The sequence below is a fragment of the Dendropsophus ebraccatus genome, chromosome 11, assembly GCF_027789765.1.
Source record: "Dendropsophus ebraccatus isolate aDenEbr1 chromosome 11, aDenEbr1.pat, whole genome shotgun sequence".
NCBI classification, from domain to species: domain Eukaryota; kingdom Metazoa; phylum Chordata; class Amphibia; order Anura; family Hylidae; genus Dendropsophus; species Dendropsophus ebraccatus.
In genome coordinates, this window is record NC_091464.1 from 4,295,513 (window position 1) to 4,310,185 (window position 14,673).

A 14,673-nucleotide genomic window follows, 5' to 3' on the forward strand; every position below is an offset into this window, starting at 1 on the left:
AGAGAGAGGACGAGAGATAGAAAGGCAACGATAGAAGCCTAGAGAGAGAGAGAGAGAGAAAGGCAAACGATAGAGCCTAGAGAGAGAGAGAGAGAGAAAGGCAACGATAGAGCCCTATGAGAGAGAGAGAAGAGAGAGAAAGGCAACGATAGAGCCTAGAGAGCGAGAGAGAGAAAGAGCAACGATAGAGCCCTAGAGAGAGAGAGAGAAAGGCAACGATAGAGCCTAGAGAGAGAGAGAGAAAGAGAGAGAAAGGCAACGATAGAGCCTAGAGAGAGAGAGAGAGAGAGAGAAAGGCAACGATAGAGCCTAGAGAGAGAGAGAAAGAGAGAGAAAGGCAACGATAGAGCCTAGAGAGAGAGAGCCTAGAGAGAGAAAGAGAGAAAGGCAACGATAGAGCCTAGAGAGAGAGAGAGAGAGCCTAGAGAGAGAGAGAGAGCCTAGAGAGAAAGGCAACGATAGAGCCTAGAGAGAGAGAGAGAGAGAAAGGCAACGATAGAGCCTAGAGAGAGAGAGAGAGAAAGGCAACGATAGAGCCTAGAGAGAGAGAGAGAAAGGCAACGATAGAGCCTAGAGAGAGAGAGAGAAAGGCAACGATAGAGCCTAGAGAGAGAGAGAGAAAGGCAACGATAGAGCCGAGAGAGAGAGAAAGGCAACGATAGAGCCGAGAGAGAGAGAAAGGCAACGATAGAGCCTAGAGAGAGAGAGAGAGCCTAGAGAGATAGAGAGAAAGGCAACGATAAAGCCTAGAGAGAGAGAGAGAGAAAGGCAACGATAGAGCCTAGAGAGAGAGAGAGAAAGGCAACGATAGAGCCGAGAGAGAGAGAAAGGCAACGATAGAGCCGAGAGAGAGAGAAAGGCAACGATAGAGCCTAGAGAGAGAGAGAGAGAGAGCCTAGAGAGAGAAAGAGAGAGAAAGGCAACGATAGAGCCTAGAGAGAGAGAGAGAGCCTAGAGAGAGAGAGAGATAGAGAGAAAGGCAACGATAGAGCCGAGAGAGAGAGAGAGAAAGGCAACGATAGAGCCTAGAGAGAGAGAGAGAAAGGCAACGATAGAGCCTAGAGAGAGAGAGAGAAAGGCAACGATAGAGCCTAGAGAGAGAGAGAAAGGCAACGATAGAGCCGAGAGAGAGAGAGAAAGGCAACGATAGAGCCTAGAGAGAGAGAGAGAAAGGCAACGATAGAGCCTAGAGAGAGAGAGAGAGAGAAAGGCAACGATAGAGCCTAGAGAGAGAGAGAGAGAGAGAGAAAGGCAACGATAGAGCCTAGAGAGAGAGAGAGAGAAAGGCAACGATAGAGCCTAGAGAGAGAGAGAGAGAAAGGCAACAATAGAGCCTAGAGAGAGAGAGAGAAAGGCAACGATAGAGCCTAGAGAGAGAGAGAGAGAAAGGCAACGATAGAGCCGAGAGAGAGAGAGAGAAAGGCAACGATAGAGCCTAGAGAGAGAGAGAGAGAGAGAAAGGCAACAATAGAGCCTAGAGAGAGAGAAAGAGAGAGAAAGGCAACAATAGAGCCTAGAGAGAGAGAAAGAGAGAGAAAGGCAACGATAGAGCCTAAAGAGAGAGAGAAAGACAACGATAGAGCCTAGAGAGTGAGAGAGAAAGGCAACGATAGAGCCTAGAGAGAGAGAGAGAGAGAAAGGCAACGATAGAGCCTAGAGAGAGAGAGAGAAAGGCAACGATAGAGCCTAGAGAGAGAGAGAGAGAAAGACAACGATAGAGCCTAGAGAGAGAAAGAGAGAGAAAGGCAACAATAGAGCCTAGAGAGAGAGAGAAAGACAACGATAGAGCCTAGAGAGAGAAAGAGAGAGAAAGGCAACGATAGAGCCTAGAGAGAGAGAGAGAAAGAGAGAGAAAGGCAACGATAGAGCCTAGAGAGAGAGAAAGGCAACGATAGAGCCTAGAGAGAGAGAGAAAGGCAACGATAGAGCCTAGAGAGAGAGAGAGAAAGGCAACGATAGAGCCTAGAGAAAGAGAGAGAAAGACAACGATAGAGCCTAGAGAGAGAGAGAGAAAGACGATACAGCCTAGAGAGAGAGAAAGACGATAGAGCCTAGAGAGAGAGAGAGAGAAAGACAACGATAGAGCCTAGAAAGAGAGAGAAAGAGCCTAGAGAGAGAGAGAAAGAGAGAGAAAGGCAACGATAGAGCCTAGAGAGAGAGAGAGAGAAAGAGAGAGAAAGGCAACGATAGAGCCTAGAGAGAGAGAGAAAGGCAACGATAGAGCCTAGAGAGAGAAAGAGAGAGAAAGGCAACGATAGAGCCTAGAGAGTGAGAGAGAAAGGCAACGATAGAGCTTAGAGAGAGAGAGAGAAAGGCAACGATAGAGCCGAGAGAGAGAAAGAGAAAGGCAACGATAGAGCCTAGAGAGAGAGAGAGAAAGGCAACGATAGAGCCTAGAGAGAAAGAGAGAGAAAGGCAACGATAGAGCCTAGAGAGAGAGAGAAAGGCAACGATAGAGCCTAGAGAGAGAGAGAGAAAGACAACGATAGAGCCTAGAGAGAGAGAGAGAAAGAGAGAGAAAGGCAACGATAGAGCCTAGAGAGAGAGAGAAAGACAACGATAGAGCCTAGAGAGAGAGAAAGAGAGAGAAAGGCAACGATAGAGCCTAGAGAGAGAGAAAGGCAACGATAGAGCCTAGAGAGAGAGAAAGGCAACGATAGAGCCTAGAGAGAGAGAGAGAAAGAGAGAGAAAGGCAACGATAGAGCCTAGAGAGAGAGAGAGAAAGACAACGATAGAGCCTAGAGAGAGAAAGAGAGAGAAAGGCAACGATAGAGCCTAGAGAGAGAGAGAGAGAAAGGCAACGATAGAGCCTAGAGAGAGAGAGAGAAAGGCAACGATAGAGCCTAGAGAGAGAGAGAGAGAGAAAGGCAACGATAGAGCCTAGAGAGAGAGAGAGAGAGAGAAAGGCAACGATAGAGCCTAGAGAGAGAGAGAGAGAGAAAGGCAACGATAGAGCCTAGAGAGAGAGAGAGAGAGAAAGGCAACGATAGAGCCTAGAGAGAGAGAGTGAAAGGCAACGATAGAGCCTAGAGAGAGAGAGAGAGAAAGGCAACGATAGAGCCTAGAGAAAGAGAGAGAAAGGCAATGATAGAGCCTAGAGAGAGAGAGAGAGGCAACTATAGAGCCTAGAGAGGCAACGATAGAGCCTAGAGAGAGGCAACGATAGAGCCTAGAGAGAGGCAACGATAGAGCCGAGAGAGAGGCAACGATAGAGCCGAGAGAGAGGCAACGATAGAGCCGAGAGAGGCAACGATAGAGCCGAGAGAGAGGCAACGATAGAGCCGAGAGAAAGAGAGGCAACGATAGAGCCGAGAGAGAGAGGCAACGATAGAGCCGAGAGAAAGAGAGGCAACGATAGAGCCGAGAGAGAGAGGCAACGATAGAGCCTAGAGAGAGGGGCAACGATAGAGCCTAGAGAGAGAGGGGCAACGATAGAGCCTAGAGAGGCAATGATAGAGCCTAGAGAGAGGGGCAATGATAGAGCCTAGAGAGAGAGAGAGAGAGAGGCAACGATAGAGCCTAGAGAGAGAGAGAGAGAGAGAAAGGCAACGATAGAGCCTAGAGAGAGAGAGAGAGAGAAAGGCAACGATAGAGCCTAGAGAGAGAAAGGCAACGATAGAGCCTAGAGAGAGAGAGAGAAAGGCAACAATAGAGCCTAGAGAGAGAGAGAGAAAGAGAGAGAAAGGCAACGATAGAGCCTAGAGAGAGAGAGAGAGAAAGGCAACGATAGAGCCTAGAGAGAGAGAGAGAAAGGCAACGATAGAGCCTAGAGAGAGAGAGTGAAAGGCAACGATAGAGCCTAGAGAGAGAGAGAGAGAAAGGCAACGATAGAGCCTAGAGAGAGAGAGAGAAAGAGAGAGAAAGGCAACGATAGAGCCTAGAGAGAGAGAGAAAGAGAGAGAAAGGCAACGATAGAGCCTAGAGAGAGAGAGGCAACGATAGAGCCTAGAGAGAGAGAGGCAACGATAGAGCCTAGAGAGAGAGGCAACGATAGAGCCTAGAGAGGCAACGATAGAGCCTAGAGAGAGGCAACGATAGAGCCTAGAGAGAGGCAACGATAGAGCCTAGAGAGAGGCAACGATAGAGCCGAGAGAGAGAGGCAACGATAGAGCCTAGAGAGAGAGAGGCAACGATAGAGCCTAGAGAGAGAGAGGCAACGATAGAGCCTAGAGAGAGAGAGAGAGGCAACGATAGAGCCTAGAGAGAGAGAGAGGCAACGATAGAGCCTAGAGAGAGAGAGGCAACGATAGAGCCTAGAGAGGCAACGATAGAGCCTAGAGAGAGGCAATGATAGAGCTTAGAGAGAGAGAGACAATGATAGAGCTTAGAGAGAGAGAGACAATGATAGCTTGTAATTCCCTATGGTCTGTGACGCTGGCACTAATGGTCGTGTATAGTGAGCAGGACATTACACACACAGTAAAAGTCACCGAATTCATCTGTAAAATGAAACATTATTTAGTATTTTCTAAGCAGGAAAGTGAAGATGAGAAGTGGTAATTTGCAGCTCTGCGTTGTATTGTAGGTGCAGCTGTGACAGTCACCCACGCACTGCTGTCAGCTCACACTCAGTCCTCACAAGTCTCTCCATTCTTCCTCCATCACTATAAGTGGAGGCAGGAACGGTCACTCGTTCACGTCCATTCAAGAAAGAAAGATCAGTCGGCTCAACAAACTTCCATCCTCTTAGGGTCAGGACGGAAAAAACACCAGTGTCTGCTCTATGGCGTGTGCAGCTTAGGGCTGGGTTCACACACAGTATGACACTGGCCGTTGTGTGACCCGGCCATGTCACAGAACATCCGGTGTCAGTGAAGCTTATCCCGGCCGGTACTGCAGGATAAACTTCATTTCTTTAGAATTGGGATACGGGCACATTCCGCTGTATAGATATTACATTCCAGTGTATATACAGTACATATTACATTCCGGTGTATATAGATATTACATTCCGGTGTATATAGATATTACATTCCGGTGTGTATAGATATTACATTCCGGTGTATATAGATATTACATTCCGGTGTATATACAGTACATATTACATTCCGGTGTATATAGATATTACATTCCAGTGTGTATACATATTACATTCCGGTGTATATAGATATTACATTCCGGTGTGTATAGATATTACATTCCGCTGTATATAGATATTACATTCGGGTGTATATAGATATTACATTCCGCTGTATATAGATATTTCATTCCGCTGTATAGATATTACATTCCGGTGTATAGATATTACATTCCGGTGTATATAGATATTACATTCCGGTGTATATAGATATTACATTCCGCTGTATATAGATATTACATTCCGCTGTATATAGATATTACATTCCGGTGTATAGATATTACATTCCGCTGTATATCTTATTACATTCCGCTGTATATAGATATTACATTCCGCTGTATATAGATATTACATTCCGCTGTATATAGATATTACATTCCGGTGTATATAGATATTACATTCCGCTGTATATAGATATTACATTCCAGTGTATATAGATATTACATTCCAGTGTATATAGATATTACATTCCGGTGTATATACAGTACATATTACATTCCGGTGTATATAGATATTACATTCCGGTGTATATAGATATTACATTCCGGTGTATATACAGTACATATTACATTGCGGTGTATATAGATATTACATTCCGGTGTGTATAGATATTACATTCCGCTGTATATAGATATTACATTCCGCTGTATATAGATATTTCATTCCGCTGTATAGATATTACATTCCGGTGTATAGATATTACATTCCAGTGTGTATACATATTACATTCCGCTGTATATAGATATTACATTCCGGTGTATATAGATATTACATTCCGGTGTATATAGATATTGCATTCCGGTGTATATAGATATTACATTCCGGTGTGTATAGATATTGCATTCCGCTGTATATACATATTACATTCCGGTGTATATAGATATTACATTCCGCTGTATAGATATTACATTCCAGTGTGTATACATATTACATTCCGCTGTATATAGTGTGGACATGTCACTGGTAAAGTGTGCGAGGGGAGGTACATCTCACCCAGGCTACTGCTTACGGTGAGATGGTAAATCCGGGAAAGATCTCTTACTCAGCAGTGTTATGCTGCTGAGTTGTTCTTTACATTTTCCGGGCCGGATTTACTGGAATGGTGGGTAGGTTGGTAGTGGGACCTGCCATTCCCTTCCCCCCGATCCAGTTCGGTTGTTGCAATCAGGTGTGCCCTGATTAGCCTGCAACAACTTAAAAGCTTCACAGTGCTACAGGGGATTGCTCTCAGCCAGGGGTGAACAGCTTGTATGCTGTATCTCCTGGGAGCAACGAATACTGCCGCCGCTGGGGCCTATTCATATCCTGTGATACTGCCTACTGAGGAGTCAGATAGGAGACCTGTGTTAGTAAGTGCCCAGACGGGCAAGGACCTTTTTGTTTTTGTTTTGTTCTGAAAAGCATGGTATTGCTACATTTCTGTTGAGGACTGTTTATGCAGCTAATAAACACCCAGTTGTTTTTATAAGTCCAAGTTTGCTGTCTGAACTGTGTCCAACCACACCATCCCCCGGGAAGATCCCTACAATTGGTGCTGCGGAGCGGGCAAAACGGTTGCTAGGGGCAACGGTGTGCATCAACTTGGCTACAACTGCTTATGTCCTGGGTGAAGGCTGCTGCTTCACTCCAAAAACAGCCAAGCAACATGGAGGAGATGATGAAGCAGTTAATGCAAGTGAGTTTGCAGCAACAACAGGCTCTAACAGACGCTAACCTGCGCCATGAACAGACAATGGCTGCACAACAGAGACTTATTGAGCACCTGATAGCAAAGCAGGAAGCGTCTGCAGGTGCTAATCCCCAGCTGGTGGCAGCAACCGCGCCAGAGACTTTGTCTGTGAAAAGAGCCGTGCAGCGTGCGCTGCAAAAGATGACTGCTGATGATGATATTGAGGCCTACTTAACTGTCTTTGAGCGGGTGGCGGAGAGAGAGAAGTTACCCTCCACTGAGTGGGCAGAAGTGATTGCGCCTTATTTAACAGGCGAACCTCAAAAGGCCTATTATGACCTCAGTGAGCAAGAGGTCAAAGACTATCCTCGGCTAAAAGCAGAGATACTCGCCCGACTAGGAGTTACTGCTGCTGTCCGTGCCCGGAGGGTCCGCAACTGGAGCTACAGTCTGGACAAGTCAGCGAGGTCCCAGATGTACGACCTGATCCATTTGGCAAGAAAGTGGTTGGAGCCAGACACCTCTACTCCTGCCCAGATCCTAGAGAGGGTTGTGATGGATCGCTACCTCCGTGCACTTCCTGCTGATCTACAACGCTGGGTAGGACAAGGTGACCCTAGGAGTGCCGACGAACTCGTCAGCCTTGTGGAGAGGTTCCAGGCGACCGAGGACTACCTCCGTGATGTTCCTGCAGCACCTTCACCTCCACGGAGTGCCAGATCTGTGCCATCATCTGGTAAGAGACTTCCATCTATTGGGGGAGTGTGGAGGGGTGCTGATAGAGGGAAGAGCGCTCAGGAGGTGTCTCAAGGGCAAAAGACTGGTGATGGTCCCAGGTGGCTAAGTGGCCCTAAAAAGGACTCCTTGCCAAGGAGACCAGGCCCTATCCAGTGCTGGAGATGCCATGAGACGGGACATGTGTCTGCCCATTGCCCTCTTACCGCTGAGCCCATGGAGTGTGACGCTAGCCGGCGTCAGTCGCTATTTGCGGAACCGTCTTTTGTTGCGGTCACTGGACTAGAGACTGAACCGCAAGTCTGCCACATTACTGTCAATAACTTCCCTGTTAAGGCGTTGCTGGACTCAGGAAGCCTTGTCACCTTGGTGCATGCCAGCCTGGTGACTGGGGACTTTGTGCCAAAAAGACATATGAGTGTGGTATGCATACATGGTGATACAAAGGTTTACCCTATAGTACTGGCTAATGTCGGGACTGAACTTGGCGCTGTACAATATGAAGTGGGTGTGGTTAAAAACCTTATGCATAATGTGATATTGGGGCGTGATTTTCCATTGTTCTGGGCTCTATGGGGAAAACAACAATCCCCTGAAAGGAGTGAGGAGACCCCTAAGTCTATTGCATTACCCACGGTAAATGATAAAAATGTACAGGATGAAAATGATGCTTTTCCTTTGCAGGTCCTGGCTGGTGAGGAAGAGGCTCCTCCCACTGCGCAAAATGTTCCAGACTTAGAGGTGTCTAGGGATAATTTTGGTACTGCACAGTTGCAGGACCCCACTCTCAAAAATGCGAGAGAGCAGGTCACTGTTATGAATGGGGTACCTCAGGAACCAGAAGCTGAGAAAAAGTTTCCACATTTTTCTGTGACTAACGATCTCTACTATAGAGTCACTAAAATTAATGATGAGGTTGTGGAACAGCTTCTGGTGCCTAAGTCGTACCGGCGTCAGGTACTCGACATGGCCCATAATCATGTCCTTGGGGGCCACTTGGGGACAGATAAAACGCAGGAGAGAGTCCTCCAGAGGTTTTATTGGCCTGCGATTTATGCTGACATAAAAAAATACTGTGAGTCGTGCCCCACATGTCAGCTTAGCGCCCCAGTGTCGCATTTCCGCAGTCCGTTGGTTTCGCTCCCCATTATAGAGGTACCTTTTGACCGCATTGCAATGGACTTAGTGGGTCCCATTGTAAAGTCGGCAAGGGGACACCAGTACATTTTGGTAGTCTTAGACTACGCAACCCGCTATCCTGAGGCTGTCCCCTTAAGAAACACTGCATCCAAAACAATTGCGCGTGAATTGTTTTATATGTTTTCCAGGGTGGGGATCCCCAAGGAGATCTTGACCGACCAAGGTACCCCGTTTATGTCAAAGGTGATGAAGGATGTATGCAAACTGTTTAAAATCTCACACCTACGTACCTCTGTATATCATCCCCAGACAGATGGATTAGTGGAGAGGTTTAATAAAACCCTAAAACATATGTTAAAGAAAGTGGTGGAAAAAGATGGTCGGGATTGGGATCACTTACTTCCTTACCTGATGTTTTCTATTAGGGAAGTACCCCAAGCGTCCACAGGGTTCTCTCCCTTCGAGTTGGTCTATGGTCGTCACCCTAGGGGTTTGTTGGATATAGCGAAAGAGACATGGGAAAGTGAGTCCACCCCATACAAGAGTGTTATTGAGCATGTAGCACAAATGCAGGACCGTATAGCCACTGTAATGCCCCTAGTAAGGGAACACCTCCAGAGGGCGCAAGAGAGCCAAAGCAGAATTTACAATCGTTCTGCGAGAATCAGGACATTTAGCCCAGGTGACCGGGTACTCATTCTTGTTCCCACTGTAGAAAGTAAATTCTTAGCAAAGTGGCAGGGTCCCTATGAAATTGTAGAAAAAATCAGTGAGGTAAACTACAAGGTACACCAACCAGGTAGAAGGAAGCCTTTTCAAGTTTATCACATAAACTTGATCAAACCCTGGAAAGACAGGGAATCCTTGGTGGCGACAAACTCTATTAATAATTTGTCACAACCAATCCCTCCGGTCAAGATTGGTGATACTCTATCAGTGTCACAGAAGCAGGAGACTAAAGAGTTTTTACAGAAAAATAAAGACAAGTTTTCTGACCTTCCAGGGCGTACGCATCTCATTCACCATCACATTGAAACTGAGCCTAGAAGCAGGGTAAACCTTAAGCCCTATAGGATACCAGAAGCACGGAGGGAGGCGGTGTCAGCCGAGGTAAAACGTATGCTTGACCTAGGAGTCATTGAGGTGTCCCAGAGCGAGTGGTCCAGCCCGATTGTGTTAATCCCAAAGCCCAATGGAACTTGGAGGTTCTGTAATGATTTTAGAAAGTTAAATGAGATCTCCAAGTTCGATGCCTACCCCATGCCCAGGGTAGATGAGTTGATTGAAAGAATGGGTAATGCCAGGTACATAACCACCCTCGATCTCACAAAAGGCTACTGGCAGATCCCACTCACTCCTGAGGCTAGAGAGAAGACTGCATTCTCCACCCCTGATGGGCTCTTCCAATATGTAGTCATGCCATTCGGGTTACATGGAGCCCCTGCCACTTTTCAGAGGTTGATGGACTTGATTCTGCGACCACATCGTGATTACTCCGCTGCCTACCTCGATGATGTGGTCATTTTTAGCCCTGATTGGGAAAGTCACCTCTGTAAAGTCCAGGCGGTGTTAGAGGCCATAAGTGATGCAGGGTTAACTATCAATGCAGAGAAGTGTGCACTAGCCTTAGAGGAGGCCAAATACTTGGGCTACATTATTGGGAGGGGGTTAATCAAACCACAGCTAAATAAAATCGAGGCAATACAGAATTGGCCTCAACCCCTCACAAAGAAACAGGTCAGAGCTTTCCTGGGTATTACGGGCTATTACCGTAGGTTTGTGCCAAACTTTGCCACAGTTGCAGCCCCGCTAACTGACCTGACAAAGGGAGGTAAGTCCGCAATGGTGACATGGACTCCAGAGGCCGAGAAGGCTTTTCAAAGCCTTAAATCTGCCTTGTGTCAACAACCTGTACTAATCACCCCTGACTTTAGGCAAGAGTTTCTGGTCCAGACAGACGCCTCTAATACAGGGTTAGGCGCCGTTCTCTCACAGGTCGTGAATGGCGAGGAGCACCCGGTGATGTACTTAAGCAGGAAGCTATCCCCGGCCGAAAAAAACTACGCCATTGTGGAGCGAGAATGTCTGGCAGTGAAATGGGCCCTAGAGTCCCTGAGGTATTACTTGCTAGGCAGAAAGTTCAAGTTAGTGACCGACCATGCCCCCCTAACATGGATGAAGGTTAATAAAGAGAAAAATGCGAGGGTGACTAGATGGTTTCTGTCCCTCCAAAACTTTAATTTTACCGTGGAACACAGGCCAGGAAAGTTACAGGCAAATGCGGACGCCCTATCAAGGGTGCACTGCCTGTGGGGACAAAGTGCTCAGCCCTCCGGTCTGAAAAAGAGGGGGGGGATATGTGGACATGTCACTGGTAAAGTGTGCGAGGGGAGGTACATCTCACCCAGGCTACTGCTTACGGTGAGATGGTAAATCCGGGAAAGATCTCTTACTCAGCAGTGTTATGCTGCTGAGTTGTTCTTTACATTTTCCGGGCCGGATTTACTGGAATGGTGGGTAGGTTGGTAGTGGGACCTGCCATTCCCTTCCCCCCGATCCAGTTCGGTTGTTGCAATCAGGTGTGCCCTGATTAGCCTGCAACAACTTAAAAGCTTCACAGTGCTACAGGGGATTGCTCTCAGCCAGGGGTGAACAGCTTGTATGCTGTATCTCCTGGGAGCAACGAATACTGCCGCCGCTGGGGCCTATTCATATCCTGTGATACTGCCTACTGAGGAGTCAGATAGGAGACCTGTGTTAGTAAGTGCCCAGACGGGCAAGGACCTTTTTGTTTTTGTTTTGTTCTGAAAAGCATGGTATTGCTACATTTCTGTTGAGGACTGTTTATGCAGCTAATAAACACCCAGTTGTTTTTATAAGTCCAAGTTTGCTGTCTGAACTGTGTCCAACCACACCATCCCCCGGGAAGATCCCTACAATAGATATTACATTCCGCTGTATATAGATATTGCATTCCGGTGTATATAGATATTACATTCCGGTGTGTATAGATATTGCATTCCGGTGTATATAGATATTACATTCCGGTGTATATAGATATTACATTCCGGTGTGTATACATATTACATTCAGCTGTAAATAGATATTACATTCCGGTGTGTATAGATATTACATTCCGCTGTATATAGATATTACATTCCGCTGTATATAGATATTACATTCCGCTGTATATAGATATTACATTCCGCTGTATATAGATATTACATTCCGCTGTATATAGATATTACATTCCGCTGTATATAGATATTACATTCCGCTGTATAGATATTACATTCCGGTGTATATAGATATTACATTCCGCTGTATAGATATTACATTCCGGTGTATATAGATATTACATTCCGCTGTATAGATATTACATTCCGCTGTATATAGATATTACATTCCGCTGTATAGATATTACATTCCGGTGTATATAGATATTACATTCCGCTGTGTATAGATATTACATTCCGGTGTATAGATATTACATTCCGGTGTATATAGATATTACATTCCGCTGTATAGATATTACATTCCGGTGTATATAGATATTACATTCCGGTGTATATACAGTACATATTACATTCCGGTGTATATAGATATTACATTCCAGTGTGTATACATATTACATTCCGGTGTATATACAGTACATATTACATTCCGGTGTATATAGATATTACATTCCGCTGTATAGATATTACATTCCGGTGTATATAGATATTACATTCCGGTGTATAGATATTACATTCCGGTGTATATAGATATTACATTCCGCTGTATAGATATTACATTCCGGTGTATATAGATATTACATTCCGGTGTATAGATATTACATTCCGGTGTATATAGATATTACATTCCGCTGTATATAGATATTACATTCCGGTGTATATAGATATTACATTCCGGTGTATAGATATTACATTCCGCTGTATATAGATATTACATTCCGCTGTATATAGATATTACATTCCGCTGTATATAGATATTACATTCCGCTGTATATAGATATTACATTCCGCTGTATAGATATTACATTCCGGTGTATATAGATATTACATTCCGGTGTATAGATATTACATTCCGCTGTATATAGATATTACATTCCGCTGTATATAGATATTACATTCCGGTGTATAGATATTACATTCCGCTGTATATAGATATTACATTCCGCTGTATATAGATATTACATTCCGGTGTGTATCGATATTACATTCCGGTTTGTATAGATATATCTATATACCGGAATGTAATATCGATACACACCGGACTGTAATATCTATACAGCGGAATGTAATATCTATATACACCGGAATGTAATATCTATATACAGCGGAATGTAATATCTATACACCGGAATGTAATATCTATATACACCGGAATGTAATATCTATATACAGTGGAATGTAATATCTATACAGCGGAATGTAATATCTATATACAGCGGAATGTAATATCTATACACCGGAATGTAATATCTATATACACCGGAATGTAATATCTATATACAGTGGAATGTAATATCTATACAGCGGAATGTAATATCTATACACACCGGAATGTAATATCTATACACACCGGAATGTAATATCTATATACAGCGGAATGTAATATCTATACACCGGAATGTAATATCTATATACCGGAATGGAATATCGATACACACCGGAATGTAATATCAATACACAACGGAATGTAATATCTATACAGCGGAATGTAATATCTATATACACCGGAATGTAATATCTATATACACCGGAATGTAATATATATACACACTGGAATTTAATATCTATACACACCAGAATGTAATATATCTATACACTGGAATGTAATATATTACATTCCGGTGTGTATAGATATTACATTCCGATGTGCCCCCATCCCAATTACCCATAGCCAACAATGTAAAGTCGGTCCGGAGCCACACTGTACATTGTCTGAACGGTCAGTGTTGTGCGGGGGGGGGGGGGGGTCAGGTACATTATGCATCACACTCATGTTATAAGTTGTGTTGAGCGGACTTGCTAAAACCTTCTGGTTTCTTATAGTGTGACTCCAGGCGGCTAGGGAGAGGTGTAATACTTACCTCCATGTGTTCTGCTTGCCGATCTTCTCATAGAGTCTCTCAGAAACCTATACATTTTAATACCTCATATGGGGATAACGTTGTGGCAGCGCACAGCAGGGATCAGGAAGAAAGGGGCGCCAGGTGCAGGTCAGGCCTACCATTAGGCAATAGTAAAGTCCTAAAACACACAGAAAAATAAAACCCCCAAGTGACCCCATTTTGGACTCTATACCCCTTTATAGGTGCGGTGAGCTTCGTGACCCCACAAGGTGTTTTCCAGTAACATGTGGCTGCAGAGGTGGAAGATCGATGAATTCCGGGCCCAGTGTAGTGGACAGAAGCTCGTGCTGCCGAAGTGTCTTCCCTCCGCAAATGACGCCATGCTTTTACATTCTACCACCACCCTACATGTGGCCATAATCCTGGTCAGTCATGAAGAACTCGCATGCGTAGAAAACCCGTCACGTGGACCCCCGTGGTGTGCCGCATCACCCTGTATATATCTGTAGTTTCATTTGGATCTGAAATAAAGTTATTAGTTTTTTTACTGAATTGCTTGATCATCCGTACTTCATATTGGAATATTACACACCAGCCGAGTGTGGATCCGTGAGCTGGCTAGACTTCATGGCCATAATCCTTTGCCTGCAAAACAGAATGGGGCAAGGACCATACGCGGCTGCGGTCCAAATCTACAGATCTGCATGGCTCTAGCTCTGACACGGCTCTAGCTCTCACATGGTTCTTGCTCCAGCATGGCTCTAGCTCTCACATGGCTCTAGCTCTCACATGGCTCTTGCTCCGGCATGGCTCTAGCTCTCACATGGCTCTAGCTCTCACATGGCTCTTGCTCCGGCATGGCTCTAGCTCTCACATGGCTCTAGTTCTCACATGGTTCTTGCTCCAGCATGGCTCTAGCTCTCACATGGTTCTTGCTCCGGCATGGCTCTAGCTCTCACATGGCTCTAGTTCTC

At 45.2% G+C, this 14,673-nt stretch overlaps 1 long non-coding RNA gene across 2 annotated transcripts in view; it reads left to right on the plus strand.

Moving 5' to 3' along the window:
- LOC138767330 (uncharacterized) overlaps window positions 1-14,251 on the plus strand; it is a 63,389-nt gene extending 49,138 nt beyond the window's left edge. For both annotated transcript variants that reach the window (XR_011358792.1, XR_011358793.1), the window contains exon 2: window positions 13,942-14,251. This is a non-coding gene — a long non-coding RNA (uncharacterized lncRNA). The remainder of the gene's footprint in view (window positions 1-13,941) is intronic.
- The last annotated feature ends 422 nt before the right edge of the window (window positions 14,252-14,673 follow it).